The 27,809-nt window shown below is 43.5% G+C and overlaps 1 long non-coding RNA gene across 3 annotated transcripts in view; it reads right to left on the bottom strand.

Annotated features, from left to right (window-relative positions):
• The window catches only part of LOC308475886, a 43,377-nt gene extending 17,204 nt beyond the window's left edge, over nucleotides 1-26,173 (bottom strand). For 2 of the 3 annotated variants that reach the window (XR_013985480.1, XR_013985481.1), the window contains exons 1-3: nucleotides 26,032-26,173; nucleotides 19,232-19,408; nucleotides 13,990-14,057 (exon numbers count right to left, since the gene is read on the bottom strand). This is a non-coding gene — a long non-coding RNA (uncharacterized lncRNA). Of the gene's footprint in view, nucleotides 1-5,875; nucleotides 5,961-13,989; nucleotides 14,058-19,231; nucleotides 19,409-26,031 lie in introns of all 3 variants that reach the window. The other variant, XR_013985479.1, reaches the window with a different exon arrangement.
• Between the last annotated feature and the right edge of the window lie 1,636 nt (nucleotides 26,174-27,809).

The raw sequence follows: 27,809 nt of genomic DNA, 5'->3' as shown, positions 1-27,809 counted from the left end.
ACAGAGGAAGCGGAACAAAAGTAATAAATCATAATGAATTACAGGAAAAACCTGTGTGACCACAGAAATTGTATATGACTCAGTTACCCCCATTTCAATGTACGTATCAGAAGGGCAAAAACAGTGGAGGTGCCTCATTTTTATGCCTTACTGATGAGCTTCCAGTTGATGCCTTTTAGAAACAAAACACTGGATTAGCACCTTTGCTAATTGATTTGATTAGCACCAAAACTATCTTGAAGACCTTGGGTGGTGCGGCAGATATATTTGTCCATCCTACTTATGATAGCGTTGAATGAAATGATATGGAAAACTAATTCTGAGTGAAATGATACGGAAAACTTATTAAAGTGAATCTGTGAATAATAATGCCATTTTCATGTTATATTTCAATATTTAGTCCGATATATTTAGCAATAGATAATGTATGCTTTCATAGCTCAGGATAAAGAGCATGAGACTCTTAATCTCAGGGTTGTGGATTTGAGCTCCACATTGGGCAAAAATATCCCTGCATTGGAGGGAGTTGGACTAGGTGAGTCTCATGGTCCCTTCCAACTCTATGATTCTATGATTTGCATTCTGATACCTTCCTAATGCTGGAACATAGATGCTGAAATGATGTGGACAGCATTTGGGGACAAATTCATTTATGGCACGAGAAGTTCAAGTCTCATATCTGCATCTTTTTCTTCCCATGCACTTATTCATTGGATATACCATTGTATTACAATGGATGGAACTCACTGAAGTGAGTTAGGTTCCGGGGAATCAGTTGTGCAGCTGATCAGGAAGGTTCAGTAGTTCTTCAAAGTCCAATGAAACAGTGGAGACACACACACATATACCTCTGTGGGATATAATCCATTGGTACAGTCAAATGCAACTTTCCTTATTTGCTTAGAGTGGGCACATGCAGGGGGACATCCAGTCAGTGAAACTTCCTGTTCCACTGCTCTGGAGCTTTCTCCCCCTGCGTGTGATCTGGGAGATAGGCATGGCTCTGGCTGACTCCATAAAAGAGCTGATTCATGCAGCCATTTTCTCAGTTCGTTTTGATAATGCTATTGTCTTGTTGCTGTTCTTTTGCAGCCATTTTGTATTCTTAATGTAATTTTGCTGTCTGCTGGATCTCAGCCAGCAGCACATGAGTTCATTCTCCCTATGAGATGAACTTACAGTTTCTTTGTGTAACTACCAAGTAAAGTCTGCCTTTCAGGGATCAAATCGTGAACTGAAACATGAGTTAACTTTTTGTTACTTTACTCAGAAAGACTCTTGTGTCTTTATTCTTTTAGGAGGGATCAAAGGGGACACCAGGAATAAACTCAACTAAGAGAGTCAAACGAATCTGCAAACTAGCTTCCAGCTATATTGAGGGGAATATGCTCTGCTACATCACTTACTAGCGTGAGTGAAGGAAGAATATTCAGTATATCCTTTCCTCTATCCTTAACATTCCCACAACTGCAATGAATCAACAGGTAAGGAGGAAGGTTTAGATAGCAGACTTCAGCAAGGGCATGTAATTTTGCAGAGCCACGAGACAGAAATAGATTTATGTATGCACAAAGGATAGCCAGCTGCAGGGGCAGCACCTTAGAGACAGTGATCTCATCTTATTGTCTAGATACAGCCTGGGCAGGAAACAACTGGGAATTCAGCTCCTTAGCTTGGGATCACTTACTGCAGGAAAGAATTAGAAGTTCACACCTGTTTGGAGCACCATTTTCTACAAAAGGTAACATGGATTGTCTTCCTCCTGCAGCCCCTTCCTCTGGCACTCTTTTTCTTGCCAATAATGGGAGTCTATATCAAGAGAAATGACGCTCTGGGGTTGAAAATGAGTTCTATAGAAGAGCAGATGTCCAGTTCCTATCACCTCCATCTCCATTTGGCTCCTAATATCACAACCTTGCCAATACCTTGCTGTTGGGGCCACAGGGTCTTTCACCATCAGAGACAAACCAACCTGCTCTGGTACCTGGAGCGGAGCTCATCCCAGGGGGCATGGTGTGCCGCCCACAGGGGCCATGGTGCATGTCCTGGGGGCATGGCACCCCCCTTTGGAATGGCACCTGGAGCAGCCCATCCCCCACCCCCCTTGGAATGCCCCTGGTCCCCATCATTAGTAGTTTGAGTCTCATGTGTTACTAGAGTGTTTCAGTTTTGTTTTCTCTCCACTTCTCATTCATCCAGGCTCCAATCCGGTTTGCCACATTTCTGCATTGCTTTGTGAATTGTTTTAAGAAGTCAGCATACATGTTAGCATCTATAGACTTTACACTGTTCACATGAGTTGAGCTGTGCGAGAAGCGATTTGCATATATTGGAACCAATTCGTAGTATATGTATCAGTCTTCCTCCCAGTTACAGACAGAAGGTACCTATGCACAGGAGTTACTGCCTCTGTGGTTTCTCCCATGGTGGTCTAGGTCAGGGGTCTGCAACCCGCGGCTCCGGAGCAGCATGTGGCTCTTTTACACCTTTGCCGCGGCTCCGGGGCGGATACTAGCGAGGGGAGGAGGTGCACTCCCCACTGTGGTGGGCGCTGTACTGGCTGTGACGTCGCATAGGGGCGGTGCGTGCGTTAGTCACGCACCGTCCCAACGTCACCTTCCTGCCCGCCCGCCCGCTACATTGTAAGGGGCATGTACGCTGGTCACTGCATTGAAAGGGGGCATGTACGCTGGTCACTGTTTTGAAGGGGAGTGAAGAACACACACACACACAAAAAGGTAACTTGTTAATTTAACATTTATTTCTATGAGGAGGAGTAATTCTGAGGGGTCAAACAAAGAAATAATAAAAAAGTGACAAAAAAGTTATTTTTATAATGACGAGTTTTGCGGCTCCCAGTTTTTTTTCCTTCAGAACCGGGTCCAAGTGGCTCTTTTTGTCTTAAAGGTTGCAGACCCCTGATCTAGGTGTATATATATTAAAGCTTCCACTTGTGCAGTTCATTCTGATATCATGAAAGCAAGGAATTTTGGAGCTCCACCACTTGTGAGATATGCAAGCAACATGTCAAAATAAGTCACCAGGAAGATTTTGCTTATGAGTTGTATGCAACTTGGTGCTATGCTGGGTGTGTTTTCTTGTACAAATGAATATTCTCCCCTTCTCCTTCCCCAGGCTTAATCTGTGCTGGGGCTTCTCGCACCCTCCAGAATGCTAGTGCTGATCTTTGTGCTAGTGCAATTATTTAGTTGCATTCTGCCCTATATTTGGATTAGCAAATGTACCCATTTCACGTTCACGAGGTCCTCTTTGTGGTACTGGGTCTTCAACACTGAAAGTACAGTTTGGTGGGTGTGAGAGAGAGCCTTTTCAGCTGAGAGGTCCAAATTGTTAAATTGCCCTCAAAGGGAATTTCATCATTTGTCCCCACCTTTCAACTGCTTCTAAATGGGCTCTCAAGCCTGTTTTATTCATGCAGGCATTCACTATTGTTATTTTTGCTTAGAGCCTATAATGTTTTAGCTGCACACTGAGATGCTTTGTGATGTTGATGCTGCTATTATATTTGTGTTTTTCATGGTTATGATTGTATTATAATTTGCATTGTATTGTGCATTCTTTTGCTTTGAAAGCCACTGTTGTGTGCACTTGTCACAGAAAAGCAGGGTGAAAATGCTAGTATAAATAAAGAAAAACAACAGCAGAGACACTTGTGCAACTAAAGGTAGATGAAAAGGATGGTGTAAAATGCTAGAAAAGGTGCTAGTTATATTTTAATCAGCTTCAGCTTTTGGCCATGTTCATATCCTCTAACTCCAAACAATTGTTGTTGTTTAGTCGTTTAGTCGTGTCCGATTCTTTGTGATTCTTCGACCAGAGCATGTCAGGCACTTCTGTGTTCCACTGCCTCCCGCAGTTTGGTCAAACTCATGCTGGTAGCTTCGAGAACACTATCCAACCATCTCATCCTCTGTCGTCCCCTTCTCCTTGTGCCCTCCATCTTTCCCAACATCAGGGTCTTTTCCAGAGAGTTTTCTCTTCTCATGAGGTGGCTAAAGTATTGGAGCCTCAGCTTCAGGATCTGTCCTTCCAGTAAGCGCTGAGGGCTGATTTCCTTAAGAATGGATAGGTTCGATCTTCTTGCAGTCCATGGGACTCTCAAGAGTCTCCTCCAACACCATAATTCAAAAGCATCAATTATTCGGCGTTCAGCCTTCTTTATGGTTCAGCTCTCACTTCCATACATCACTATTGGGAAAACCATAGCTTTAACTATACGGACCTTTGTTGGCAAGGTGATGTCTCTGCTTTTTAAGATGCTGTCTAGGTTTGTCATTGCTTTTCTCCCAAGAAGCAGGCGTCTTTTAATTTCGTGGCTGCTGTCACCATCTGCAGTGATCATGGAGCCCAAGAAAGTAAAATCTCTCACTGCCTCCATTTCTTCCCCTTCTATTTGCTAGGAGGTGATGAGACCAGTGGTCATGATAGAATCATAGAATTGTAGAGTTGGAAAGGATGTTGAGGGTCATCTAGTCCTGCAATGCAGGAATCTCAACTAAAGCATCTATGACAGACGCTTAAAAACATCCAAAGAAGGAGAGTCCACCACCTTCCAAAGGAGTCCATTCCACTGAATTAAATTCTATTACATACTTTTCCTCTTGGTGTGTTAATGAGCAATCTATTTCCCCAAACCAATTTGTGCAACCCGGTGCCCTCTTTTTACAGAATAAAAACAACAAGACAGCACGGGAATATCCCCAGAGGACTAACACATGCATTCCCTTCATTGATTACATTGTACCGTATTGATAATTACATCGTGTTACATCACTTAGCAGAATGATAACATTAACAACAGAATGAGAATACATCATACACTGGATAAAAAGGCACCGAATCCAGTAATTAAGAGCAGGCCACTTTCTCAGAGGAAAAAATGCAATCAAACTTGATTACCTGACCAGCTTAATAATTCCAAAACTATGTACTATCTTTCAACCCAAAGATGTATCAGAAACTATGTTTCTGTTTCTCCCAGCAACATTGACTGTCAAAGTTACATGTTCTTAATGTGAACCCCCCAACGCACTGTATTTGCATATTTAGTGACAAATTAGAAAAGATATTGTGAGATCAAAGCTGTTGTCCATCCGCCCAACACATACATCTGGAGGGGATTAGAGCTGGTGGAATTTGTCTATCCTTTATCCTCTGTACTGTTTTGCTGAAATAGTGTCCCACACCCAAAACAATACAAATGGCAGATTCAATGAGTATTGGGGTTGGGGGAGTGGGTGGTATTGAGGAATGATCCAACGGCCCCATTCCCAGCACCATTCTTCCAACTCCACCCTTCCTGATAGTTGGATTTGCTTTAAATTTATAGATATATATGAAGCAGCTGATCATGTAAAATTAACAGCTGATCACACTGGCTGTTGTACTTTATCATGTCATGTTATATTCCAATAGCATGTGTTCAGCTATTGTAATGGATTCATTTGATGGATGAATCTGCCAGTTTTGGTTTCTCCAGGTTTCTCATTTTTTTTTTTCAGTCTTAAGTTCAGTCTGCTATGATTCCTTGCCAGTTTGTGCATTTTTTAAAGTCCTCACCCAAAACTGCATTTCAGTGGTACCTTGGTTCTCAAACTTAATCTGTTCTGGAAGTCTGTTCCAAAACCAAAGCGTTCCAAAACCAAAGCACACTTTCCCATAGAAAGTAATGCAGAATGGATTAATCTGCTCCAGACTTCTAAAAACAACCCCTAAAACAGCAATTTAACATGAATTTTACTATCTAACAAGACAATTGGTCCATAAAATGAAAGCAATAATCAATGTAGTGTGCTATAAAATAAATAAAACAGTATTGTAGATGATAAAAATTAAAATTATTATCATTTCTTACCTGCACTGATGATAGTCATTGTTTGGATGGAGGGCTTTTATCCATTTCCGCAGTCACACAATCAATCAATCAATCAGTAGTTGAACTAGGATCCACATAATCACAAAAACAAATTAACTGAAAAAGCCTCAAAACAAAAAATGCAAAATAAATAGCATAAACAAAAGCAGCAAATATAAGCTGCAAATATCACCTCAGAACTCTGCAGTCGGAAACGGAAGGCTTGAATTATAATGGGGGGGACGCAAATTAGCAGCGCAACAGAAAACACAGGGGGACTCAAAATGGAGCACGTTCGGCTTCCGAAAAAGTTCAAAAACCAGAACACCTACTTCTGGTTTTGCAGCGTTCGTGTTCAAGTTGTTCGTGAACTAAGCTGTTCGAAAACCAAGGTGCCACTGTATTATTGTACACATATTTTGACTGACGAACTTAACCACAAAATTGGGAGAAGTGTGAATTTTGAAGGATAGTTGTGTTTTGTCTCATGTTATTTTGGGTAGCTTCATATCGAAATGCAAACCAAACCAAACTTCTCTCTGATCCCATCCTCCTGTCCTTGGCTTGCCAATTGCAAAATTCCAAACCATTGCAAATACAAAAAAAAAAAAAAAAAGCCATCTGTGAGAATGTAGGGAAGTACCAGAACAACCCAAAGGTCTGTCTAGCATTTCACCACCATTCAAATAACACCCACCCAGCCAGATTTCTCCAGAAGCTCATCAGTAGTGTGTGATGAACCCCTATCCTTTCTGGTTTGTTACTGTGATGGCCTGGGAATCTGATTCAGAATCTGAACCGGAGGAGTCCCAGCCTGCACAGGAGTCCCCGCCTCCAGGGCCGGCTGAGCCGGGGCAGTGGCTTGAATCTGAAGGGCCTGCACCTGTGCCGGATCCTCAGGAGCAGACACCAGATGTATCCACTCTGGCTCCGGAGGTGATCGAGGACCCATTGCCTGCAGGTGCGCCTCTCCCAGCCCTGTCAGGGGAAGGTAAAGCTGCTCCTGGGTCCAGGAACCCTCCAGCCTCTCCTGAGCTGCAGAGGCTCAGGGCAGAGAGGCGGAGGGAACTGGGTTCTCTCAGGAGGAGTGCTCGCTTTAAGGCCAGAAGAGGCGGGTCACCTGTGGGCCGGGACCACCCCTGGCTTCAGAGGAGATAAAGGCCAGTCAGCCCAATCCCAGGTTGTGGGAGCAACGATGTTGGAAACCTGTTTCTGCCAGCACCCAGACCTGTTTTTCCAGAGTTCCCGACCACGCCCGGCTTCTTGCTTTAGACCCCGCTTCGCCCTTGGTGGACAGTCTCCAGACCCTCGGCCGAGGACCGGACTCTGACCACGCCTCACGGTACCCCCCCCCCCGGGACCAGCACAGTTACAAACATCTCATATACTCCATGCAAACTTGGAGCATCCAAGCAACTACCATGGATTATAGTAACTAGTAAATGGTAGACCAAATTTTCCTGGTTTTATCTAGCAGTTTTTAAAAAGTCACAAAACAGCTTTCGAAAGTGGATTCCATACATTCACTGTTTGTATGTATTTCCTTTGCATCAAATAAATTCAACATTGAGTTATGTCTGGTGGGAGAAATGTTCTCCTTTTCTTCCTCGCATTCAAGAGAAGCCATTGTTTTGTCTGTAGAACAGTAATTACACGAGTAGGTGACATTGTCTGTGCTTCAACCAGAAGAAGATGAAACTTTAAAAATTTCTAATTAAGCCCCAGGCCTACACAGTTTGGTAGAAATTAGAGGAGAGAGCCTTTTAACTAGTTCTGAAAGATGCTCTGAGTTTCTGAAGAGAACTCCGAAAGTAGGATAATGAGCTATCGGAATCTGAATTGGTACTTTTATAAATAAACTTTCCCATTTTGAAGAATACTTCCCAGCCTACTGTAATGTTGGAGAATTATAACACTCTTGTTTAAACTAGAGGAAAACTTATCAAAAGCTTTCTCACACTGAGAGGGAAATGACATTTTTTGTGTTATTAAAATGTAATGTATGCTAATAATTAGGTTTGAATTATTTAAAATCACAAAACAACTCATAGACCAAAGCCACAATGAAAATTCTGTAGGAATCAACATAAACAGCTTTGATTAGTCAAACAATCATGTGTTGTCAATACATTAATTAAATGCAATTTTTATAAGTGGATGCCCAGAAATGTGCCTTCTGTTTAAGCAGTATCAGCACAGTGTGTTAAATTAAGCATTTGCAGTGGGATGGAAAAAAAGGAGACAAAGACAGAGCTGATAGCTATGGCATTAAATGGCATTAAAAAGAAGACCATAGTTTATAAAAAGGACAGGGCATAGTACCCATGGCCATCTTAAGCATATCTGGTGCTGTGGTGCAAAGATCCCTCCGGCACCCCCCCCTTCCCAGAGTTCTCAACCTTTTTTAGGGCTGGAGGAGGCGGTCAGCAGCTGGAGGGCAGCTCCTCTGGCGGGGAAGAGGCGGAGACTGGACGCGGCACCTCCCGGCTTAGCTGGCTGCTTTGTGCTGCAGTGGCCACGGCAGGCAGCACACCGAGCAAGCAGGCTTGCGCCGAGTGAGTGAGGGTGTGTGTGCCGCTCCCGCCAAGTGTCGGCTCAGTTTTATTGCCTTTTAGCCTTCTGGTGCCCCACAGAATTTGGCGCCTGCAGCGTAAAGGGAAAAAACTGAGCCGGTGCTTGGTGGGAGCAGCGCATTCACCCTTGCTCACTCAGCATCCTCTTTCGGTGTTCCCCGGACTCTCGCCTGGTGCCCTCCAGAACTTGGCACCATGGCGCCCTGCACCACTAGTCTCTATGGGTAAGACGGGCCTGATAGTACCATAGATAATAAGATAATAAGACAGGTCTGGAGGGGTTGATCCCATCTTTAACACCTAAGGGAACTAGAAGCCCCCTTGGCATAACTCTATGAACCAAGGAGCTAACTAGGGGGAAGCAACTATTGTGTCATGCCTTTGGTATCATAGATCAGAGGTTTTCAACTAGTGCGCCATGGCACCCTGGGGTGTCTTGAATGATGGTCAAGGGTGCTGCAGGCAACACTGGCCTCTGTCCCTCTTTCATTCTCTCCTTCCTCTGATGCCTTTTCGTTTCTCAGCCTCCCATAGGCTTGCGCGGCTGCTTGTTACAACAGCCTTGGATACAACCTCCACAGGCGAATGGTGCCTCTGGGGCTGCCCAGAAGACTCCCAAGGAGAGGGGAGAGGAGACTAAGGGAACACTTCATAAGGGAAGGTGTTTGAAAAGGAGCAAGGGGCTGTTGGCTCTGCAAGCAAAGGGTGATATAACTCGGAGCACATTTCCCCACAGGGGAACCACAGAAGGCATGTAGTTGGTCAAGGGAGCCATGGACTCAAAAAGGTTGAAAGCCTCTGTCATAGATAGCAGTTCTATTATTGACTGCTTAGACTTCTGAATCCCCTGCCACCAGCCATCTTGGCTGTCAGGACACCTTCACATCAATTCATGAACTCTGAATGAGCACCAGTCACAGGATTAGTCTTGTATCTGTAGCCTTGCTTCTGGATCCAATTTGAATTGTTATTTGGGTCCAAATCAGGTTAAACTCAAAGTAATCAAATAATTAAATTTTGTTTCACACCCCCTAATTTCAGGTATTCTTAACCTGCTAAAATGAGCCAAATATATTTGTAAAATAGAGCATCAGATTACACCCAGTAAAATAGCTCTTACCAAGCAGTGTGACCCTAGCAAATGGTTTCCTCTACTACTGATCTCCAAGTCCCAAGGCATGCTTACTATTTGGCCATTTAAGGAGCTTTCCTGGAGAAAGCTCCATGCTTGACACAGGGAAAACCAGTGGGGACAATAAATTACACATGAGCACCCAATAAGAGTCATCAAGGTGAGGACCCCAATGCAAATTGTACACACAGAATCCCATTTGCAGCCCACACCATTTGATCCCAGCTCTTAGTCTGACACTTCTTCTTCTTCTTCTTCTTCTTCTTCTTCTTCTTCTTCTTCTTCTTCCTCCTCCTCCTCCTCCTCCTCCTCCTCCTCCTCCTCCTCCTCTTCTATCACTCGTAGCCAAGTAAGATTGTCTTCCATGAACATGGTTTTAACAATGAATCTGTAAGTGACTGTGGAGGCCAATTCTGGATCCACACATCCTTCCATAGTGGGGACATAGGTTTCTGGGCGGGAGTTGATCATGCTGAGGGTTTGCCAAATGTGTCTTCCTCTTACTACATTTCTCCCTTTCATCCTGAGTTCGAGTGTCTTCAAAGCCCATGACACCTTTGGTAAAGGCTGTTTTCCAATTGGAGCACTCGCAGGCCAGTGTTTCCCAGTTGTCAGTGTTTATACTACATTTTTTTTTAGATTTGCCTTGAGAGAGTCTTTGAACCTCTTTTGTTGACCACCAGCATTACGCTTTCCATTTTTAAGTTCGGAATAGAATGGTTGCTTTGGAAGACTATAATCAGGCATCCACACAACATGACCAGTCCAATGAAGTTGATGTTGAAGAATCATTGCTTCAACACTGGTGATCTTTGCTTCTTCCAGTACACTGGCATTAGTTCGCCTGTCTTCCCAAGTGATGCGTAAAAAAAATTCGGAGACACCTTTCATCAATTTTTTTGAGGAATTGGAGATGGTGTTTATAAGTGGTCCATGTTTAGTGGTTAGATGTTAAGTGGTTAGAGTCTGATACTCTAACCGCTACCCTACAATGGCCCTCAAACTGGTTTATGAAAATGAGTGAATGAATGGAAGAGATAATGAATGGATGAATGATGACTGAAGATGGGAAAGGAAAAGGGGTATCCCCATTCATTGCTTTTGGCATTGCCCCCACTACCCATTGTCAGCATTTGATCCCCTAACTAAAAGGTAAAGGTTAAGGACCCCTGGATGGTTAAGTCCAGTCGCAGACGACTCTGGGGTTGTGGCACTCATCTCTCTTTACAGGCCGAGGGAAACGGTGTTTGTCTGCAGACAGTTTTTCTGGGTCATGTGGCCAGCATGACTAAGCTGCTTCTGGCGCAACAGAACACTGAAACCAAAGCAGTGCACGGAAACGCTGTTTACCTTCCCGCCAGAGGGGTACCTATTTCTCTACTTGCACTTTTTGGCATGATTTCAAACTGCTAGGTTGGCAGGAGCTGGGACTGAGCGATGGGAGCTTATCCTGTCATGGGGATTCGAACCGCCAACCTTCTAATCGGCAAGCCCAAGAGGCACAGTGGTTTAGATCACAGTGCCACCCGCGTCCAGATCCTCTAACTACTAGCCACCAAAGGAATGTGGCTTTCAGTTTCAAAAAGAAATTGCTCACATCTGCCATAAGGGAAGCCTTCATGTATACAGCTGTATATGTGAAGGACTCCCATTCTGCAAATACCCACATCAATGAGCTATGGAATTTCAGGAAGTTCTAGCTGTTAGGTGCTTGCTAGTGCAGCCTACATGCCAGCTTACTTCTGAGTAGAGATTAAGCCGATGATGAATACTACAGGTTTTTTTATTTAATTTTTTCATATTCTTTTAGGTATTTGATTACCTGACATTCATGAACAGTTGAGCAACATGTTGCTTGTGGCATGGTGACAAATTGGCAAACTCTTGATGAATGCACTTGTTATTGAGAACCTCACTATTTAAAAATTAATCTGTAAAAGGTCCAAGATTAAACATCTGTTCATCCAACTCCTACCTCAGAGAATAAGGTTGAAGAGGGATAAGGAAGCAATCCCTTTCCATCTGTGGGTTTTTGTTTCGTTTTGTTTTGTTTTTGCAACGATAAGCTCCTATAATAGATTTCCTTTCTACAAAAGATTTGCATTTGTCGCTTTGGCGAGGAATAACATTTAATATGCTTGCAACAAATATTGAAGTGATGGAAATGCTCAGTCCAATCCTTCAGAAGCTGAATATGTTGCACGGCTGTTAAAGGAACAATCTAAATAAAGAACCATTAAGATGAAAGATTATCATTCCTGCTGTGGAAGAAGGAAATTCAGGTAGCTCAAGGCATGAAATGGGGAGTGAGGAATCCAGACTGAGATAGCAGAAGGAGTAATTAGCAACAGTTTGTGTAACAGAGGGGATATTATGTTGGTTTTTAATCCTTGCAGTTCCATGATATTCCTAAGAGAAGCTTCCCACATTTTGGTCAATACCTTTGACAATAGCTTTATCCCAACACTTTCAGATTTTAGGGGCACTCCTGCCAGGCATCAAAGGTGTGTGGAATTATCTGTCTTACTAGTACAATTATGGAACACTAATTTAGATTTTATATTATTACAGTGGTACCTCAGGTTACATACGTTTCAGGTTACATACGCTTCAGGTTACAGACTCCGCTAACCCAGAAATAGTGCTTCAGGTTAAGAACTTTGCTTCAGGATGAGAACAGAAATTGTACTCCAGCAGCACGGCAGCAGCAGGAGGCCCCAGTAGCTAAAGTGGTGCTTCAGGTTAAGAACAGTTTCAGGTTAAGTACAGACCTCCGGAACGAATTAAGTACTTAACCCGAGGTACCACTGTAATATGAAAGTTCCCCTCACAGTTGGTTTGGACACTCATACTGCAGACCTTTTCACAAAGGTACAAAAAGTGTACAAAAAGTGCATATTGGTTGATGCACAATCTAGGGAATAATTTCATAGGTGAAGTTGTGCCTCAGTTCCCCATCACTCCCTTTAAACCCAAATTCCGAGAACACAGAAGTGGATTGTTCCTTGAATTTCTTTCAAGGGAAAGAAACAACCAATAATTAAGGACTAATCTGCAACCACTCCAACAATATAAGTGGCCATATTAACTTACAGTTTGGTCCACAGTTGTGACTTGTTTATAAACCTGCTTTGCATAATTATAAGGATTAGTGTGCATAACGAGAGCAATGCAACAAACTGGATTTTGTGTGTACAAATTTTTTGATTACTTGGTTTGCCTAGGGCCGAGGGAGAGCTATGCTGTGTCTGCTGTAGCCCAGAGCAAGATAACCTCAAATAATAATTATTATAAATACATTGCTCACATAGAAGTTAGGAAATAGTGTGGGACTTGATAATCCTGTACATGTGTTATGTGGTGGCTGGAAAGCAAAACTGGAAGTTTAGAACATCATCTCTTTCTCTCCAATGCATTTTATTTCTCTGTAGGATTTTTAAATAGAAGTGGCTAAAAATGTGCCTGTGTGATAATTAGAATTATGCTGATTAGCTCAAAAGGATGAGTAATCTCATTTGCTTCCAGTGAGTGGAAGATAAACCACATAATATTTCTGCTGGCTCGAGTCCTGAACAGGCTTGTATGATTACCCAAAGTGTAGTTACACTAAAAAATAAAAAAGTGAGAGATTGTGAGCTAAACCGATCTCCATAATATGGAAAATGGTACAGCCAGAAACAACAACAACAAAGTTATTTTGCCAACTTGCATATTTGAAATATGAGCTTTGCAAGGAAAAATATTTGGGGCATACTGAACAGGATGTTTGTATTGGTCATTAAAACCATCATTAGAAGACCTGACTCTTCTGAGGTAAGATGTTTGACTACTAGGGATAAGGTCTTCTTGGCAGGGTTGCCTAAGGAACTCCCTTCTCTCTTCTTAGATCAGCTTACATCTGGGATAGGGAACCCGTGGCCCTTGAGATATTTCTGAACATAAACTTGCATCAGCCCCAGCCTGTATGGGCAATGGAGTTGGGAATTGCAGTCAGACAAACCTAGCCAATTTATCACCCATAGTGCTAACTTTAGTGCAACCAATTTATAGACTGTGGCAGCTTCATATGATTTGGGGGAAGTGTTTTATCTTAAATCCTCAAATTGCTGTTCAGCACTTCTGTGTTGTGGAGTTGTGGGCAGTAGTGGACAGTGTAATGGGATGGTATTGCTCACCTGATCTCCCATTGGTCACATTGTTGCTGGTTACCAGGAGGTAGAGAGGGAGGGGCAAGACAGCAGGGAGGTCACCATGGAGCAAATGAACCAATGGTGCATTGACTTTCCCCCTCCCCTGCTCTCCCTCTGAGTATAAGGAACAGGAACATGAGTGACCAGAGGTCAGGTGAACAGCGGGGCTACACCAGGCTGTCTACTACTGGCTATTGGGCCATAGCACTGTGTCCTTACCATGAGATGAAAATGATTTGCTTGGATATTGAAGGACACAGAACAGGAGAAAATACTGAGCCAGTATTCTGAAAAAAGTAGAGATGAGAACAGGCTATAATTTTGCTTGTTGACAAACAAGGAGAGAAATAATTATTAATGAGGGAGAAGATTCAAGCTCCACACACTTTTGGATAATGTAACATATGAGCTGTTGGAGAAGCTGCTGGGTTCTTACTTCCTAGGAATCTTGGAAGTCAAGAATCATCATTGGCTGGATTCAACCTGGGCCATAGCAGACCCAATGGGACTTCAGTTTGATCAGTAGCGACTGGTAGGGTGGAATGTGTGGGGCTCTGCTGCTCTTCTGGCTTCCCAACATCATGGGTTGCTGTCACTTACCAAAAGGGAGAGGAGAGGAGCAAGGCACAGGGAACATAGCATGGTGTGAACTGTGGGGGCAGGAGACCAGGTAGACTTCATCTCACTGCACTGAGCTTCCTGCACATTATGCCCCCTCCCTCTTGATAAGTAGCCTCAATCTTCAGAGCTGGGAAGCTGAGAATGCAAAAGAATCCCACCTGTGCTGCCTCACCAACTGCTACTGAACTAGGTTGTGACTAACAGGCTCCATTGAATTCAATGAGTATACTCTGCTTGAAGAATGTCTTAGTCCAAATGCATCCCAGTGCTTTGACTCAAGTTACAAGACTAAACATCAGGAAGAGCTTTCTGACAGTAAGATAATAATAATAATAATAATAATAATAATAATAATAATAATAATTTATTTATACCCTGCCCATCTGGCTGGGCTTCCCCAGCCACTCTGGGCGGCTTCCAAAAAAATATTAAAATACTGTAATACATCAAACATTAAAAGCTTCCCTAAACAGGGCTGCCTTCAGATGTCTTCTAAAAGTCTGGTAGTTGTTCTATTTGACATCTGGTGGGAGGGCGTTCCACAGGGAGGGCGCCACTACCGAGAAAGCCCTCTGCCTGGTTCCCTGTAACTTGGCTTCTCACAGTGAGTGAACCGCCAGAAGGCCCTCGGTGCTGGACCTCAGTGTCCGGGTAGAACAATGGGGGTGGAGACGCTCCATTAGATATACTGGACCAAGGCCGTTTAGGGCTTTAAAGGTCAGCACCAACACTTTGAATTGTGCTCGGAAACGTACTGGGGGCCAATGTAGGTCTTTCAAGACTGGTGTTATATGGTCTCGGTGGCCGCTCCCAGTCACCAGTCTGGCTGCCGCGTTCTGGATTAGTTGTAGTTTCCAGGTCACCTTCAAAGGTAGCCCCACGTAGAGCGCATTGCAGTAGTCCAAGTGGGAGATAACCAGAGCATGCACCACTCTGGCGAGGCAGTCTGCAGGCAGATAGGGTCTCAGCCTGTATACCAGATGGAGCTGGTAAACAATAAGAGCTGTTTAACAGTGGAATGGTCTCCCTCAGGAGACCGTGGGCTCTCTTTTTTGGGATGTTTTTAAGCAGAGGTTGGACGGCCATCTGTCATGGATGCTTTAGCCGAGATTCCTGCATTGCGGTGGTTTGGACTAGATGAGCCTTGGGGTCCCTTCCAACTCTCCAATTCTGTGATTCTGTACATGAGTCATTGCAACTCACAGCCTTATCTAGAGTTATATGTGGCAGATCAACACACCTCACAGATATCTTACCCAAATATCAGAGCAAAGGTTGTCATTATAAATAGTGAAGGACTGGAGCCATTCAGCCTGTCAAGAGTCAGACTTTGATGTAAAGGCCTACAATTTATACTTCAAAATATGCCTTTTCCAAGTCACTTTAAAATTTATGGGCTTATGTAATAGTGGGCTGGTTTAAAATGAATTTCTATTAATACCTGCCACCTTCATTCAAGGCTTTGTGTTAGGTCCTGAAAGCTGGAGTGCAGAAAGTGAAGTGGGTGTGCATATTGATGCCACCTTTGGTGGGAGGAATGATTTAATATTAAGTTTTCCTAATTATGAAAATACACCCACACACCTGTACAAAATTGCTTGGAACAAATCATTGCCTAAGGCCAAACTAGGAGTCCTACCTGGAGTGTGCAAATTATCTTTCTCCCTCACTCCCTTGGTAAAAGTGCCACAAAAGCCTCTTAAAAACAGACTACAGAAAGCAGATGTTTATCCTGGAGGTAAAAAATCCACATATTCCATAAATTCCGAGTATGAAAAACGTAAGGTAAATATTAATCAAGGCGGAACTCCCCACAGACTCTCACAATACACATGTCAGCTCAGGCTGCTAACACACCATACTTTTGAAGCATGTGACTTCCCCCAGCAAATCCTTGGAACCATATTTCATTAAGGGTGCTGGGAATTACAGCTCTGTGAGGAGTGAACTGCAGTTCGAAGGATTCTTTGGGAAAAGCCATGTGCTTTAAATGTGTGGTTTGTTCGAAGCCTGTGACTCAAGGGACTCCTGAGTGGCAGGCTGAGTCCTGATGTCAGTGCCTGACTCTGAAGCACCTCTGCTATTTTCACTGCTTGTCTTTCTGACGCAGCTGATCCCTTCTCTCCTTGCATCGGAGTCCTGCCTGCAAGTGCCTTTGATTTGATGCTCAAAAATGCATTCTTTGCCTTGAAAATAAGTGCATTGGAAAACAGCCAGTATAGTCTTCAGACCACTTTCCCCACACTTCCTTAAAAGAAAGCCCAACAACCTCAAATTATTTATTTGTAACTAAATTTATAACTTGGGAAGCCATTTTATTTTTATTTCTTTATTTCTTTTTTATTTTTTATTGATACACCAAAAGACAAGAAAAAACAAGAATACAAATGAAAATAGAGATAAACACAATATTAATTACAAGTTTATAAAGCAAAAAATGGTCTTTGGACTATAGACCCAACCTCCCTCCTATTCCCTGTTTCAGTTATATGTTACTTGTTGCCAGTACACACTTTTATCATAGATTGACTAATACTTAGTTTATCTCAGATCTCATATCTTTCTTAAAGCTACTACTGAATTTATTCAAATGCCATTTTTAATCAATCTCATTTATTTTTATTCAACAAGTTTTATATACCATTTAATCAACAAAACAATATGAAACTTTAATTAGAAAATACCTATAAAATTAAACGTTAAAAACAAATTGGTATATGATTGCTCAAAATATAATGAAATCAAGGGTTTTAAATTAAATGTGCATCATTTAGTTTCATGTTCAAAGGACATGTCTGAGTAGGCTTGTTTCAACAAAATGCTTTTAATAGGTAGCAAATAAAATACAGTGAAAATGCCTGCCTAATGTTAATGAGTGGCCACCACATTGAGTGGCTGATTCCTTACAAATACTGTACAAAACTGATATTATGTGGTGCATATAAAAGTCCCAGTTATGTGGTTTGAAGCAGTCAAGCAGGCACATAGGTAGAATAATAGAATTGTAGAGTTGGAAGGGACCCCAAGTTTCACCGAGTCCAAACTCCTGCAATGCAAGAATCTCCACTAGTGCATCCATGACCTCTGCCATCCAACCTCTGCTTAAAAATATGAACTCACCACCTCCCAAGTCCCGAGGGAGTCCATTCCACTGTCTAAACAGCTCTTACTGTCAGATAAGTTCTTCTTGATGTTTAGCCGGAATCTCCTTTCTTGTAACTTGAAGTCATTGGTAGGGTCCTACCCTCCAAGGCAGGAGAAAAGAAGCTTGCTCCATCTTCCATGTGACAGTTCTTTAGATATTTCAAGGTGGCTATCATATCTCCTCTTACTCTCTTCTTTCCCAGGCTAAACATATGAAACTCCTTCAACTGTTGCTCATAAGGCTGGGTTTCCAGACTCTTTATCATATTGGTAACCCTCACTTGTCTTCCCTCTCACTTATATAGATGGTTATATCTACTGTAAGTCACAAAGTTTATGATTCTGTATCTGTTGGTGAATAGGTTTTTGTGTGACAAACTTTCTCGTACGTGTTTGACTTAGAAGGAGCATTTGATGGCAAATAAGGCCACGGTATTCAAGGCGTCAGGAGTGTTCAAAGTGCAAAAGCAAGTGTCGGGAACTTTGGCTTTCCAAATGTTGCTGAACTACAACTCCCATGAGCCCCAGTAAGCATTGCCAGTGGCCAAGGGTTATAGGAGTTGTAGTTCAGCAAGCTCTGGTAGGCTAAAGATTCCCCACTAAAGCAATACGGACATATTATCATCTGCCCCTATCATGTAATTGTCATACATAACCTGTCTTTCAATGAACTCCAGAGATAAGCAATGCTTCCAATAGATTTCTGCTCTATTGAACTAATTTTAATTCATTCTAGGAAGAGCAGGCAAGAAAATAGAAGAGTTGGCTTGCTTCAGACACTCCAGATTCTGGTCTACTTACTATTTCTCCTTCTTTAGCAGGAAAAACACCTTCAACTCAGACACTAAACATTAATCAGCCTGAAGCAGTAGATTCAACCAACAGAGAAGGGATACAATTTTCCTGCCTCAAGCTCAAGTTTTCTGTATCAGTAGACAGGTAGATGGATATGAACACTTGTCCACAAGGGGTAAATATTCTTGACCTTTCACCTTAGGTGTAAACACACACACACACACACACACACACACACACACACACAAACACACCAGTTGGCACAGCTTAACTTTATTAAATACCACACATAATAGTGCAAGAGAAAATAAATACACAAAGTAGCATTCCAGAAAATAAATGCGATGTGTGTGCCTCTATGAAGTAACTAAGGGCAAAGAACTGAATATGGAATGAAGAGCTGAAGACATAAATAAAAGCAAGCTTAGCAATGTGGTCTATTTCAGTATGCACAGCAATCATATATAGGTCATAACAGATTCTGCATATAACCAAAAGATACATTTAAAATGAGGGCAACATTTTCTCTCACAAAAAGTTGCTGTAATTTTATTTTAGAGTTTATAAAATGTGCTGGTGGGGAGCATTTAGTAACAAAAGGTCCTTATAGCAACCTGGGGCAACATGCCATAGTCTCTAACTGGTCCCCAAATGCTGGGACTCTCCCAAAAACCCATATGCCACCACAGTTTCTCACATTGCCACACAGAGTCCAAAATTTACTCTTTAAAACATTGCACCAAAGAGCACCTATACCATTATAAATGGTGGGCAATAGCTCAGTGGGAGGGCACTGGGTTTGCATGCTGAACATCTGAGGTTCAATTTCCAGAATTTCCAAGTAGAAGAGGGGCCAGTCTGAAGACCTGGAAAGCTGTTATTAGTCAGTATAAATACAGACCTAGGTGGATCAAGGCTCTTCCTCTGTATACATCAGCTTCTTGTGTTCCTATGGTCAGCCAGCTCTTCTTGCCCTTCCAGCCCCTGCAGCCCATGCTCATTGTGAGATCCCTCAAAGCATCCTTCCATGGTGGCATTGATGGGGGCAAATGGTCCTTTCTGGAAATGCTGCCACAACCTGGAGCAACAGCAAAACAGTACTTAGTATTTTATTTCTTTTTAGAAGGAAAGGAAGGGAGACAAACATCTGCCACCAGCAGTTTGGAACGTATGTTTCCCAGCCAACCCCAACAATGAAGATGGTTTGTGATGGTGCAGAAACACTTGAGGCTTAGCTTTGTAAAATGGACACTTGTAACAAAAAAGGCTGGCCTTGCCCTTCAGTTTAGAAGTATGCATATCTGCCGAAAGCTTTCCTGGCGTTGCAACAGTATGCTCTTTGCAGAAACAAGGTTGTTCCAAATTCTATCTGGAAGCATTTTAAATTATCCTCATCCACTTGCCTTCTGAGGACTGTGCATAGGGTGGAATACCAAATCACCGGCAAATGAACTGAACTGTTAAACAAGTATTGTGTTTCCCTTGCATTTGTATTCCTCACTGCAAACAGGGGCTAAAATGTATTGCTCCCGTTTAAACGTATAAGCTTGGATCTCCTTGATGTCTTTCATAGCTGCTGCTTCTATACCAGAAGTGGCTTGCTGCGTGGGGTGCAGCAGCTGTACTTGCTTCCCAGAAGGTATGTTGCTGTTGCCTATTGGGATGGGAGCCATGAGGTGGTCAGCTTGGTGAAAGCATGCAAGGAGCTAATCGAGAGTCCCAAGTAGAAGTGGTCTCTTTGAAGGTATTGGCAGAGGCATAGCAACCTGGAGCAGCACCCGTCTCAGGGAGCGTGGCTTATGTCCCAGGGGGCATGGCACACGTCCCGGGGTGCCACCAATCGGGGGTCAGCATTTTGTCACCCCCCTTTGGAATGGTACCCGGGGCGACTGCCCCCCCTCGGAATGCCCCTGGTCAGAGGCAAGGATGAGGAACATGTGGCGCTCCAGATGTTGCTGGATGCAAACTCCCATCAGCTCTACTAGCCGGTATGGCCTGTGGTAAAGGAATTATGGGAGTTGTAGTCCAAAGCCATCTTTGGAAGGTTCTTCAACCCTGGTCTGTGGCAAAACAGCATTTGTAAGAGGCATCCTGAAGTGAAGCAGAGACCCTTGCAAGGTTTTGTGTTGGCCTGGCATTTCAGACATCCAAAAATGCTGCAGACAAGTGTCTTCAAAAGTACAACTAATGTCTCTAAGCATACCAGACTGGGGAAGAGAAGGGACAGCAAATTCCAGGGTGGGGAAAGGAGGGGAAGGAGAGCTCTGTTATGACTGACATGCCAAGCTTGTAATAAGAGGAAATGGTGTTGCTCTCCAATCCCAGTGCTTTGGGAGAAAGATGTTGTAATAAACTGCAGGGCACCTACAATGCAATTGAATGGAGGAGGTGTATTCATGTACATTTGCATTTATGTATGCCCCCTTCACATTAATGTCAAATGCATGGCTACTAGGGAAATGGTCAATAGACACAGTGGGATTCCCTCCCACATGGGTTTGCTAAAGGCATGGAGTTAACAGACCTATACACGAATTAACCTTCTAACACATTGCCCAATCTTTGAGCACTCTCTAGCTCTGATTTCCCCAATTCCAATAAGGGTCTAATTCTTACCATAATGTCAAGTGTCTTTTGAAAATGGGAAAATAATATTGACAAGTCATTGTTTTGACACTGAGAGTAGACTATATTGGAAAGAATAAATATTATTGACTCAACAGTGGCATTTTTATCCTTATATAGGGTGGTATATAAATTCTAATAATAATAATAATAATTTCAAGTAATTGTGTGGACGTTAAACCAGGAGTAGCTGACACAGTGCCTTCCAGATGTTCTTGGTCTACAACTCCTGTCATTCCTGACTATTAATCATGCTGGCTGAGGTTGATGGACATTATGGTCCAAAAACATATGGAGGGCAGCAAATTGGTTATCTCTGCTTTAAACTATCAAGGCTTAAAGAGGTCAGCCATTTTAGTTAGGAAAACTCTTTGCATTTTCTGAATCTAGAACAGAGATGGGATGCAGGCAACTAAACTTTCAAAAGAAGAGTAAGGTTTTGCCAGTTATGGGAAAGTTAAGGGCCTCTCTACTAGGACTGCCAGCTTTAAGATTAATCACAGTGATTAATCAGGAAAAAAATGTAGCAACGTTCTAAAAATTTGTCCTCAGTTAATTAGTGGGGCTGACAATAAGAGAAGATGCCAGGAGGTTGTCTCTTGAATAGTCTGTCACATTGTCAGCTGCAAAGAAACAGCAGTTTCTGGCTGCATTGCTAGGCTGATAGCTCATCAAGCCAAATGTTTAAACTGCCCTATCAGGGGCATGCAAGTGTGAAGGGCTTGGATGGCAGACCACAGCATGGATTTAACACGCCTTTCTTTCTGTTAAGCTTATTGTTTTACATTCTCAGCCATATCCAGGGCTGTTTTTCAACTGGAACTCACTGGAACTCGGTTCCGGCACCTCTCAGGTGGAAACCATTGCCATTCTAGGACAATGAGGGAGCGTTCATGGTGAAATCCGGCACCTCTTTTTTATTATTATTTAATAGAAAAATAGCACTGGTATCCATACTATTAAAAAAAAAGCAATCAAAAACCAACAATGTGGATAGCTATATTTCTGGCATACCCTTCTTTTATCTAGACTTTTTTAAATAAATAAATAAAACCTTCTTAATCAATAATTAAAGATATGTGATGCTCCCTCTAAGCGATGTGCACCACACATCTTTAGCGCTGAGTGCTTTGACACCCAACTGTGTCTCTCTGCGGGAATTGTCCTTTTCTGTCCCCTTTTTTGACTAATGTTATGCTCTGCAGAAATGATGCATGGTGATAATGGTAGCTAAATAATCAGCCGTCATTACTGCATGGAAACTGGGGGGTGGGGTGGAGACAGCAGAAGTATGCTTATCGCTATTGTTGCAAAACAATTAACAGTGCAACATAACCGGAAGAATAAGTCATCTTCTGGTTGTAAGAGAAAGCAGGATGTGTAAGCACGTGTCATGTGTGGTTCTGAGTACAGTGGTACCTCGGGTTACAGACGCTTCAGGTTACAGGCTCTGCTATCCCAGAAATAGTACCTCGGGTTAAGAATATTGTTTCAGGATAAGAACAGAAATCGTGCGGCGGCAGCAGGAGGCCCCATTACCTAAAGTGGTACCTCAGGTTAAGAACAGTTTCAGGTTAAGAACGGACCTCCAGAATGAATTAAGTTCTTAACCAGAGGTACCACTGTATTGTCCAGGAAGGTTTGCCTCTTCTATATAGGAGTTGGGCCACATGGTTCAACCGTAGTTCTTTTTTATAGTGGAAGGAGACAAGAGCTGTCTGGGCAGCTGAAAACTGGAGATTCACATGCATCCATGAACTGATCAGAGAGGTTCTGGGAGCCTGGTGGAGATGGGACAAAAGAGAGAGGACTTAGGCTGGATCCTAAGCTTGTTCACTTTGGTCACATGGCTTGGTATAAAACACAGTTTAAAGGCTTATTTTCTTTCTGCCAGGATTAGGCAGAGCAGCAGCAGCAGCAGCCCCATTGCTGGAATAGGTTTGAATCTGGTATAACCTTACGCTAGCTTGCTTTACTCCAGCTTCCGACACATAGGAGTCAGGTGTCAGGCTTCAGAGGATAGTAGGTTGCCAGGAATGGATAAGACAAGGAAGTTCCTACCAATGCTTTTATTCAATAGTCACAGAGAGAGGCTTAGAAATGCAGCCTCCAAGAGTAATTCTCCCTCTATCTCTCCCACTATATGTCATCCCTACAGTGGCTGATCAGTGCCTTCTGCTCTCCTGCTTTCAATACCCACTGGGTTCTGGGAGGAGGGGGTCTGGAATGCTTTCTAAAGACAGTGAGTCTGTCAGCTGTCTCTCTCCTGGTGCTTCTTCTTCTTCTTCCTCCTCCTCCTCTCCCATTATTCCTCCTCCTCCTCTCCCATTATTTCTCAGATTTCCCCCTCATCTGCTTCTGAGCTGTGATCTCTCTCAAACTCCTGTTGTAATTCTGAACTGTCTCCTTCTTTTATGGAAGGGTCAGGCTGGGGAGGTGGTCTCCACCATTCACCCACTGCCCAGTCCCTGCCATCAAGATTGCTGGCTAAATATTTAGCATGTGCCCCCACTTAAGAGAAATAGCTATGATCCAGGAGATCAGTTCCTAGAGAGCTGACTCAGAGTTGCAGAAGACTGGCTGGAGAAGGTGGTCACTATACTATGCAATCTCCCAGGCATCTTCAAAAATAATGGTGGTTAACTATTAATTTTGCTTCTAGTGAGTTTCTAAATGAGCAACTGAAGGCAACACAAGTAACTCATATAAATGTGTGTAGTATTGCCAGTTCATCTCAAGGTTGCATATGTTTTGTGCAATGTCACAGGCTTGGTGGCACCTCCATGTGGGGCTACCAGCATTTGCACCTTGTGACAAAAAAAAGTGTTGCCATGATTTCAAAGATTGCATCTGATGTGCCCACAGGATGCTTGTGACGTGTGTGGCACTGTGGTCTAAACCACTGAGCCTCTTGAGCTTGCTGATCAGAAGGTTGGTGGTTTGAATCCTTGCGATGGGGTGAGCTCCTGTTGCTTGGTCCCAGCTCCTGCCCACCTAGCAGTTCAAAAGCACACCAGTGCAAGTAGATAAATAGGTACCGCCTCAGTGGGAAGGCAAACAGCGTTTCCGTGCACTCTGGCTTTCATCTCGGTCCTCTGTGCACCAGAAGCGGTTTAGTCATGCTGGCCACATGACCCAGAAAGCTGTCTGTGGATAAACAGCAGCTCTCTCAGCCTGAAAGTGAGATGAGTGCCGCAACCCCATAGTCGCCTTTGACTGGATTTAACTGCCCAGCATTCCTTTACCTTTACCTTTTACCTGTGTATACAACCCCTACACCAGGAGTTGGAAACCTTTTACACTCTGAGCACTGCATTCTCTCTTGGACAACTTTCTGAGGGCCACATGCCAGTGGTGATCAGGGCCAGAGGCAAAGCAAGGGGTGCAACCCTTGCTTTGCACAGTAGGTTACATTCTAGCCATGTGAAGCCAAATGTTTCTACTCACACGCCTACATTCTCCATCCAGGGAAGCAGGAGGCATGATCACAGTGCAAGGACACATTTCATGCAAGGAACAGCACTTCAAGAGGGGGCCGAGTTAGGTTGATGATGAGTGTGTCATATGGGTACTGCCTGAGGAAAGTCCCAAAGGCCAGATAAAGAGGCCTGGTGGCACTTCAGTCATCCCCAGGCTTGAGGTTCTCCACTCCAAACCTAGGTTGCCTGAAATGGCACTATCAGGTGAGTGCTGCCCTCCACAAGGGCATCCCTCTGTGCATTGCCGGCATGCTCATTTGGGTATCACCTTAAGTGTGTGACGCAGCCCATACACTTCATGTAAGAGAAAAGAAGAAAAGAGAAGAGAAGGGGTGCCTGCAGTAAAGCTGCAGTCTCCTTGCATATGCTGCGAAGAGCATTTTGCGTCTCAAATCAGCTAGCTATTTCCTGATTAGGCGTGACAGCTCAGTTGCTGACATTCTTAATTAACTTGTGGGATAAAATATTTCCTCCAGGGGATAAGAAACAATTTAATCTCCCAAGACTGGGATTTATCTGGGACAGAGAAGTTTACTTACTCTCTTACCCTTCGAAAATGGCTGTGTCAAGTTATTTTTGGCTCGCACTCATTTGATTATCCATTACTACTATGAAAGTCGATGTGGGGAACCCCTGCGTTGCCAGGGGTTTATGAACTACAGCTCCCATCATCCATGGCTATTGGCCCTACTTGCTGGGACTGATGGGAATTATAGTCCAGGAAAATATGGAGGGCCAAAAGTTCCCCATGAGTGGACTCCCGTTCATTAAGAGGATGCTTTCAGCATTTCTAAGATGGTACAGAAGCATAATTGGGGTTATTGCTGACGTATGTAAACTCTAGGCCTTTTCTCAAGTACTGCGGCTAGCATTGAATTAGGAGATTTGAATCAGGACATTGCTAGTTTAAAACACATTCTCTAACTACAGCTATCACAAGCTATACTGTAATAGAATCATGCTGTTGGAAGAAAAACCATGGATCATCTAGTCTTGTGGTTCCCAATATGGGGCAGTTAGACCAAGTTAATGGCCTTTTAGGCTTCCTCCATGTGAATAGGAGTTCACTTTTTGAATAATAAGAATTATATGTCATGGTGTGGGGGGGTGGATCAGGATTTTAGAGATGCTTAGGTGGGGCATGGCCAAAAAGAGGTTGGGAACCACTGATCTAGTCCAACTCCCACAATGCAGAAATATACACCCGTACAGGGTTTGAACCCATGACCTTGGGGTTATCCGCGCCACTCTTTAACCAGCTGAGCTATCATTTTGACATACTGAACCAAACATTCTTTTGCCCAAAAATGCTGTTGTGCACTCCAAGGTTTGGCATACTTGTGATGTCATCCTTGCCTGGAACAGCCTGGTTCTACCACTTTTATTTTACCAAAGTTGGCTGAGTCAAAGAGGGTGTAAATTACATAAAGGGGGTGGGTGAGTGGATTTAGACTGAATGGCAAGCCCATTCATGTAACCTGGCAACCTGGTGCAAAACACTGTTTTAAACACTTGTCTTCCCTGTGTTTAAGCAGGAGAGGACAGAAGACCTGCATGCAAAGCAGATGGTCCAATCCTGCGCTATGGAGACTCCTACCTGCCTCGAAGGATGTGGTGATGGTCTCCCTTTGGAAATGGGGCTGCAGGAAGAAGGATGTGAAATACTGATGTGAAATCTGCAAAGAGAAGATGCAGCCCAGCTGCAAGCGGAACAGCAGGTGCCTCCAAGTACTGACAGAGGCACATCACCTCTCAGGAGGGGCCAGGTCTGGGGGGGGGGGGTGTGCCACGGTGACAAGGACCTGCCCTCCTTTGTGACAACTCTTGCTTTTCCCTTAAAAGTCACTGACTTGCATGTGGCTATCGTGGGTTAGTAGTGAGGCGAGTTGAGTAGCAGAGAGAGGAAGTGGTGGTGGTTGGAGACGATAAGGAGAGGTGTTCATTTGATTGTTCATTTGATTGTTATTTGATTTATTACTTTTATTTGATTCATTTGATTTTATTTATTTTTATTTTTTTTATTATTTTCCTTTTTTATTGTAACACTTTTATTTTCCTTTTTTATTTTTTGTTCTTTATTTTCATATATTTTTATTTTACATTTTTATTCTGTGCACATTTTGTATACATTTTGTATATTTATTTTGTTTATAGAGGAGTAGTTAGGGGTAAGTGTAGGGTTAGGGCGGGGGTCAGAGTTTGGCTTGGGTGGGCATTTTAGATAGTTGGCTAGTTTAGAGAGGAGGGTGGGAATTCTTCATGAATAATAATAATAATAATAATAATAATAATAATAAATTATTTATATCCCGCCCTCCCCAGCCAAAGCCGGGCTCAGAGCGGCTAACATCAAATGTATAACACATTAACATAAAATCAGATAATCAATTAAAATACATCCTCAAATCAGATCAGGATCAGAATAAAATCCAATCAGATGGCAACCCGCAGATTAGGGTTGGGGACCTTAAATGCTCACCAGGCCCAACTGTTTGTGCTGAACTTATATGGGCCTGTGAGAAAAAATGGGAGGCCACTTTCATGCAAGTTCTTATGGCCTGGCAGAACAGCTCCGCCTTGCAGGCCCTGTGGAAAGATGTCAAGTGAACAAAATGTGCAGACTGTAAGTAGGATTCCTTGGTCTCCTGGGGGTGCGGGGTGAGTCCTGGGGTCCCCTGAACAGCAATGGCTCTCTGGAAATTGACCCGGCCAGTCTTCTCCAGAGAGCTCAGCTCCTCCACACTCTTCCCCTGCCTCCCCCTTTTCTCTCCCATCTCATCATTTACATTTGATAGGACAGTCCTAGCCCACTTTCCTCCCAGGAGCTCAAGGTGGCCTTCATGGTTCTCCCTGCCACCAGTTGTTATCTTCACAGCAGCCCTGCAAAGTAGGCTGGGCTGGCTCAAGGTCCACCAGGGAGCTTCATGGCTGAATGGAGATTTGAACCCTGCTCTCCCATGTCTTCCCAGTCCAGCCCTCCAACCACTACACCTCTGCCTGGCTCCATTTTGCATCTCTCCAGCTGCCTACAACTGCCCTACGGCCTTCTTCCCTTTCCTGGGGGTCTCTCTGGCTCCAATGAAGACTTCACCCCCTTCCTCCTGTTCTGCTCCTCTTCTGGGACACCTTGATGCTTGGAGGACCCTCCTAGGGGTCTCCTCCCTCTCCAGGAAGGGCAGGGCTGTCCTCAGAAGACGAGGTAGAGCAGCCCTTTAACAGCTGGCAATGCTTCTCTTTCCTTTGGGCTGGAGCTCTTGAACCCATAGCACTTGGGGCCTCCTTTCTCTCTCTGCCAGCCATTCGTGCTCTGGGCGGCCTCTTTCCAGCTCTGGTGATGCCCTTTCATCAAAAAAATTCATTCATAAGAAATTCCCA

The sequence above is a fragment of the Podarcis pityusensis genome, assembly GCF_964106645.2.
Source record: "Podarcis pityusensis genome assembly, chromosome: 4".
NCBI lineage: Eukaryota > Metazoa > Chordata > Lepidosauria > Squamata > Lacertidae > Podarcis > Podarcis pityusensis.
The sequence above is the reverse complement of the archived record's forward strand: the minus strand, read 5'-3'. Positions and strand labels throughout refer to the sequence as shown.